The sequence below is a fragment of the Otolemur garnettii genome, unplaced genomic scaffold (assembly GCF_000181295.1).
Source record: "Otolemur garnettii isolate 467f Iridium unplaced genomic scaffold, OtoGar3 scaffold00127, whole genome shotgun sequence".
NCBI classification, from domain to species: Eukaryota; Metazoa; Chordata; class Mammalia; order Primates; family Galagidae; genus Otolemur; species Otolemur garnettii.
This window is the reverse complement of record NW_003852522.1, coordinates 1,753,979-1,761,466: the sequence shown is the minus strand read 5'-3', so window position 1 is coordinate 1,761,466 and position 7,488 is coordinate 1,753,979.

The window sequence follows — 7,488 nt, the reverse complement described above, 5'->3', positions numbered from 1 at the left end:
TAAAAGCCAGCTGCAGTGCAGTGGTGAGGGTCAGCTGTCCCTTTCTGGGAGCTCAGCATGGCACCTTCCTGCTGCATTCCCAGGAAGCAGTGCCAGGCAGAATAGGGGAGGGGCCACTAACAGGCTGAGCAATGGCCAAGGACTTTCAAATCCCAAGGGGCCACCAGGGCCTGCCTCTGACCCAGGAGCCCTCTTCCCATTAGACCTATATCCCATCCATCCCTCAGGCTCATGTGCCTAACTTACACCATGGCGGCTCTCCCTCCCTCCCACCTGACAGGATCTCTCACCTTGTCAGCCTTTAAATGACCCCTTCTTTCCTTGGAACCAAAGGAACCGTCCTGGCTCTTCCAATCTCTCTCTACTGTGCAGTAATTCCTCTCTTCTGCTCAACCTCCTCCCTCTCAATCCCTGCTGGCCTCTCACGGTCACCTTCTCTTGGCCCACAATCGGCTTAGGGGCTACCACCCAGAGCTGGGCCTGTGGGACCAAACTTGGTCTGACATGACTCAAGTTCTTTCACTGGGGTCCAAAAGCCCCAGGGAAGGGGAAGTTTGGCATCTGTGCCCCTTCCCACCTGCCCCCCCCCACTCACCTGTTAGATGAAGGAGATCTGGGGGCTGTTGAGACACCTCAGGATCAAGTCCAGGATACAGTTGCAGCTGAAAGGGGCGTGGTTTTATGTAAGGGCGGGACTTCCCTACCTCCACCCGCACTTCTGCTGACCAAAGGCTGGTGGACTTGGGCTGCTGTGTATGTATCCATGTGCTTGTTCTTATGTTGAGCTGTGGCTTAAGCTCTGTATCTATGTGGGGTGTGCATGTGTGTAGATGAGGATGTGTTTGTGTGGCTTGTGTGATTCATGTGCATCTGTGTGTCTTGTTTTTGCAGCTGTGTGTGTTTTTGAGAGTTTTTTCTTTCTTCTTTTGAGTTTTTGGCCGAGGCTGGGTTTGAACCCACCACCTCCAGCATATGGGGCTGGCGTCCTACTCCTTTGAGCCACAGGTGCCACCCAGTTGAGGGTATGATTATGTGCTCGTAGTTGAGGGTGTGTTTGTGTGGGGGTGTGTTCACAATCTGGATAAGAAGAACTGTATGTGTCCCAAGTTACCTGTGTGCAACTAAATAAGGCTCAGAGTCACAGTAAGTGACTGTGGAGGGGGGATGTAGGCTCAGGGTAGGTGTCCTTGCAAAAATGTAAGTCAGTGATTAAAGATTGTTGGCCATGAGTGAACATAGGGATGTTGTCATGTGCTGAACAGAGCCTGTGTGTGCATGTGCATGCTTCTGTGTCTTTTTGCATTGTCTGTGAATGTATATCCTTTGTGAATATTCCTTCAATTCATCCATTCATTCAAACATTTATTGAGCACCTACTATGTCCTAGGTACTGGTGCTGCAGTAGTGAATAAGACTTGAAAATCTGGCTCGGCGCCTGTGGCTCAAGTGGCTAAGGCGCCAGCCATGTACACCCAAGGTGGCAGGTTCAAATCCAGCCCGGGCCAGCCAAACAACAATGACGGCTGCAGCCAAAAAATAGCCGGGCGTTGTGGTGGGCGCCTGTGGTCCCAGCTACTTGGGAGGCAGAGGCAGAAGACTCGCTTGAGCCCAGGAGTTGGAGGTTGCTGTGAGCTGAGATGCCACGGCACTCTACCCAGGGGGACAGCTTGAGGCTCCTGTCTCAAAAAAAAGAAAAAAAGACTTGAAAATCTTAACCTTCATAGAGCTGACATTCTAGAGGGAGAATCAAATGAGAAAAATGTTCCTATAGTTTGGTATGTGCATGTACATCTATGTGTTGAGAGAAAAATGTGTCTGGGTATTGGATGCAACTAGGCATATCTTGGATTTGGGACTATGAGGGTGTGCTCATGTTGAGTGTTTGGTTTTTGTTTTGTTTGATTTTGTTTTTGAGACAGAGTCTCACTTTGTTGCACCTGATAGAGTGATGTGGCATCATAGCTCTCAGCAACCTCAGAGTCCTGGGATCAAGCGATTCTCTTGCCTCAGCCTCCTGAGTAGCTGGGATTACAGGCACCTGCCATATGCTGGGCTATTTTTAGAGATGGGGGTCTCACTTTAGCTCAGTCTGGTCTCGAACTTGTGAGCTGAGGCAATCTACCCACCTCAACCTCCTAAAGTGCTGGGATTACAGGCATGAGCCACCCCACCTGGCTTATGTTGAGTGTTTATATGTGTTTATGCGTGTTTGCATTTGCCAAGTGTATGTATGTGTTTCCTAAGTGTGAGTTTGTATGTCTTTAGAGTGTGAATTTATGTGCTTTTATATGTGTTTGTGTTTGCTGAGTATTTGCAAATATGTACAATAGGTTTTGTGTGTATGCATGTGGGTCCGTGTTTATGGAATATGTGTGTGCAGAGTGTGTTTGAATATGTGACTATGTGTCTGTTGCAGAGTATGTCCATGTTCATGTGTTTGCAAAGTGTGCATGTGGCTGTGGTTGTAGAGCAGAACTGTGAATTTGTGAGTACTGACCACTACCACAAATCTGCTCCTATCTCAGGGTAAGGCAGAGTTTTTGCCTGTCTCCTTATCAGCTGTCCCCAGGATCCCAAAACACCTTCCACACATAGTTCCTCTGTAAGTGGTGTATAAGCGAATGAATCAGTAGATACTGTCTCTAGGTCCCTTTGTGGGCACCCAGTGATATCCTGGAGGCAATAGCAAGCAAGATCTGCTGGACTTAGCATTCCCCTGGCCCATTTTGAGGTGCTCCAGGGTGTTTGTGAGTCAGACGTGGTCTGGGCTATGCCTTTCCCCAGACCTCCCGCACCTGTTCCTCTGTCCTGACCTCAGCCTCTCACCCTGAGTTTGGATTTCAGCACCGTAGACAGGAAGGCAGCAGGCCAGCACCATGGAGAGCTCCCGCGGAGTCGCTGTGAGAAAGGTTGGTGGCGGGAGGAACCCGGATAGTGGACGGAGAGAAGTTCGAGCAACTCACTGAGCGATATGGCAACACAAATATACTGACAAACACTTATAAAGATACACAAACAGAGATAACTCGCAAAGGTGCAGAGATGAGGCAACAAGTTCTCCAGCAAAGTCCTGACCCAGTTCTCGCTATCGTCCCCATAGTCCAGCAGGGGTCGCTCTCGCACAGTGACTGATCCCTCCAGGGCCTTGGGGCGGTGACCCTTGGGAAGTCCTTCTATTCTCTGTCCCTATTCCAGTCTCCCCAAGACTGGAGTGAGCAGGACTCGGACACTGTCCTCTCCAACTTCGGGAAGCATGATCTGTTTGGCTTTAGCTGTGTAAACACTGGGGGTGGGGGGCGCTGCGTGCTGAAAATCGGCTCAACTGCCCCCCCCCACTACCTAATCGTTCCTATAAATACAGCCGACCCGCTCTAGTTCCTTAATCTTGTCCTTGAAGGAGGGCTTGCTAGAGGGGCTGCTGGGTTCTCTAAGGAGGTTCTGGTCGCCGGAGTTGTGGGGCGCAATATGCACATACATGTATGTAAATATTTTTCTGAGGGAGCATCTCCCCTAAAGACGGGTCTTTTCCGTGAAAATGTCACTCTGTAAGAATGTATCTATTGGGATGTGGTGGTCTTGTGCGTGGGGGAAGTTTCCCACAGAGAATATGGTCCGTAGGGGTCTCTAGTTGGGGGCATCTTTCCTGGGGTCTCCATGTGAAATGTCACCTACGGGACCTTTCTCTGCGGGAATGTCTCTTCTCACGGAGGAGGAGGCTGTTGAGAATAGCTGTTACCTCCCAGAGATCATCTCTCTCAGGAATGATTTTCAGGGTGGGGTGCGGGTTCTTAATTGGAAAGGGCGTCTCTGTTGAAACTATCTCCCCCTGGGAATGTGTTTCCCCTACAGGGTCCAGGGGTGGGGAATGTCTGGATAGGAAATATATCTCTGGGAGAATGTCTCTCCCTTGTGTTTCTTGCGTTGGGGGTCTACCACGAGAATGTCTCTCTTCTCAGAGAGATGTGGGTCCACTGCACCGAGGGGTCTCTGTAGCTTGACTCCCACGAGGGCGTCTGGAGGCTCCACCCCCGCCAACCCCCTCCCCCCAGCGCGTGCGGCTGTGGCCAAGGCCGGGTTTGGGCGCCCAGACGCAGTGACGGCGCGGGGCTCACCCCACTTCGCTCCGCCCCAGCCACGCCCCCCCGCCAGCCGCCGCCGAGGTCCCCGCTGCTTCTCCCTCCCTCCCTGCCCCCTTCCTCCCGCCGCCGCTGCCGCCGCCGCCTCCCTCCTCCCTCCCCAGGGCTGAAGCCGCCGCCGCTGCCGCCATGGACGATTCGGGCCTGATTCGCCGCCGGAGGCTGCAGGTACGCGGCAGCTCGGGCAGCTGGGGACCTGGTCGGCGCCCTGGGGCGGGGCTGGACAGGAGGCGGGAGAACTTAAGCTGGGGTCGGCCGGGGCGTCCCTCCTACGGCCTCCGGACGCTACCCGCAAGGAACGTGGTAGCCGCACCTCCCGCCGCGCTGGGAACCCCGCCCCTCAGGCGCCGCCCGGCGATCCTGGAAGCTGATGGCAGGTGGTGCAGTCTACTGCTCCCCCTCGGGGGTAACCTGAGGGGTTTCTGGCCTGCCCGAAGGGGAGAAGGCTGGGGCCAAAGTCATCGTCTTGGAGCCTAGCCAGGCTGGGGATGGGAGGGGGAGTGCTGAGCAAAGTTATTGCCCCAGGGCTCGCGCCCCTCGGGGCCACCAGCTCCACTGCAGCAGTAAACATGTTTGTGCGGCAGCCTCTCCCCTCACCAACCCAGGAGCCCCTTTGCTAGGCTTGGGACGCCCTGCTCCTTCCAGGCCCCCGCCTGACCACCAACGTTCTTCCTACTGCCCTAATTGGACTGGCACCTAGACAGTGTCCTCAACTCTTCATTCTACCCCCTCCACTACAACGCCCCCCTCCCTACCCCCAAGATCCTCAAGGCCAGCCCAGCTTGTAGGTGGGCGGGAGCGATTTTTAGCTCCTTGCAGCCTAAGAAGATGCTGGTCGAGAGGCTGCGCAGGCGCAGGAGACGTGGGTCCACTGCACGGAGTGGGACACTGAGGATTGTTGTGGAGAGTGGAGAAGGCGGGGGCAAACCCAGGCGTCAGGAGCTCCCATCTCTCAGGTGTGAGGGAAGGATTGTGAATCTGAGAAGGGTCCCCTGTTCATGTCTTTGGCTGAGATTAATATGGAGGTTTGTTGTTGCCTCCAAACTGACCGCAGAGGGGTAAGTGTTGAAGGCGTAACCCCACGGCCTGCCTCAGGTCGACCCTTCTGAGAGGTCCCTTGGACTCAGCCCTAGGCTTGGTAATCTGGAGTTTAGGTAAATCCAATAGTGCGCCTAGACTCACTCTACATCTCCAGCCTGGAGCTTGGGAAAAGAAGAGAATCCAAACCCTTACTTAGGGCCTCCTGCATGTCTAGACTCCCCTAATCCACCATTCCTGAGTTTGGAGATCAAGGGGAGTGGTGATTGGTTAGTGCAGCAGGAAAAAAAGGTCATCAGACGTCAAGAAGGACTTCCAGGTTTCTGGACAATGTTGGAGCCAGACATAGGCTGGAAAGCCAATTTGCTTTCAAACAGAGCCCAAGAGGACTGATGTCTGAAGTTCTCCCTAGTTTCTCTCCCCCTTCCAGGACTAGGTTAGGAGAATAGGTTCTGAAAAAAAGGAGGCAGCCGTGGCAAAACTAAAACAAGTCCTGGAGCAGCCAGAGACAGTCCGCGCCGTCGGGTCCCCGAGAAAAGGGCGAAAAGGGGTGTGGCCTGCATGAGGTGTGTCCCCGCCCTCCGGGCGAGCGTCGACTCCTATTGGCTTAGCGCCACTCGGGACTTCAAAGTCTGGTTGAAGGCCCCACCCCCAATCAAGGAGCCTTCTGTTCATCTACTTAACCAACCCAAGAGTTCTTCCAGCCAGGGAGACCCTCGCCGGAGTCCGGTCCCCACTTCTTCCCTTCTGGCAGAGTTAACCATTTTGCTGCCTAGTTACACCCCCCACACACACACTGGTGCGATCCCTTAGGAGCTGTCTCCTCACTGGTGAACGCCAGACAGTCCCCTGTGTGCAGTAGGGATTGTATATACGGACAACGTCCTGAGTTCGAGTGCCCTGTCCACAGTGCCATCCATTAATCCCGGGGAGAAGCTGAATCCACTTGGCAGAACAGCTCTGCAGCTGGGGTTGGAAGTAGCGTTTGTCTGACGCCAAGGATGCCGCTTCAGTTTCCCCTTTCTTTAACCGTAGAAATGTTTGGAGGCGCTAGCGGATGGGGCTAAGTTCGAGGACGTCTTCGAGTGGTGCTTAAAAATACCCCCTCAAAGACTTACTCTCGAAGGCTGAAGCCCGGGGTCTGTGGCTAGAAAATCCAGGTCTTGATTTCTCTGGAGCCACTGCGGACGCGCAGCGTGGTCAGTCGCCCCAAGCTGCAGCTCATTCACTGCCAATCCTACAAAGACAGAGGGAAAACTTGGCGTGGATTATCAGTCACCCGTGGCTTGGGAGGGCAAGGCTGCCCTTTGGCCCTCCCATATGCCTGTCTTTTGTATATGGTAGTGGGAGGACCTTCTGGCCCATTCCCTTCTCTGCAGCATGTTCCCATAATAATTCCTGTTCCCATGACTTAGTATTTATTGAGAGCTTACTGTATGCTAATAACCGTGCTAAGGTGCTGGGCACCTGCATCGTATCACGGAATCTTCTAGGAGACTTGAGATTATTGGAAGGGCATTTGCCAAGGTCACAAAAGTCAAATTTGAGATTTGAACCCAAAGCTTTCCTCTTTCAGAGATCCTTGAAATAATCTAGGATTATTTCTGTTTGGAGTCACCTCCAAAGGCCTTTTGAAATTCTTCCCTCAATTTTTCCACCTGCAGCCCCACCCAACCTCAGCCTGTGGATACAAAACTGGCTGCAAGGTGGTGCCCTCTGTCCTCATTGCTCTCCTCAAAGAAGAACCAAGACCCTCTAACTCCTGATACCTTTACTGACTTCCTGAGTGCTTGACAAATGGAATATGACCTTCAAATATGGACACATAAAAGTTTATAGCCACCAGCCAGTCACGGTGGCTTATGCCTGTAATCCTAACACTCTGGGATGCTGCGGATTGGTTGATGTCAAGAGTTCAAGACCCACCTGAGCAAAGCAAGATCCCATCTCTACTAAAAATAGAAAAATAGGCCGGCGTTGTGGCAGACACCTGTAGTCCCAGCTACTCCAGAGGCTGAGGCAAGAGGATTGCAGACACCATAGTCTCAGCTACTCCAGAGGCTGAGTCCAAGAGTTTGAGGTTGCTGTGAGCTATGAGTCCATGACACTATACCTAGGATGACTGAGACTTTGTCTCAAGAAGAAGAAAAAGTTAATAGGCTGGGCACCCATGTTCAGTGGTTAGGGCACCGGCCACTTGCATGGGGGCTGGTGGGTTTGAACCTGACCTAGGCCTGCTAAACATTAAAAAATATATAGCTGGGCATTGTGGCAGGCACCTGTAGTCTCAGCTACTAGGGAGACTGAGGCAAGA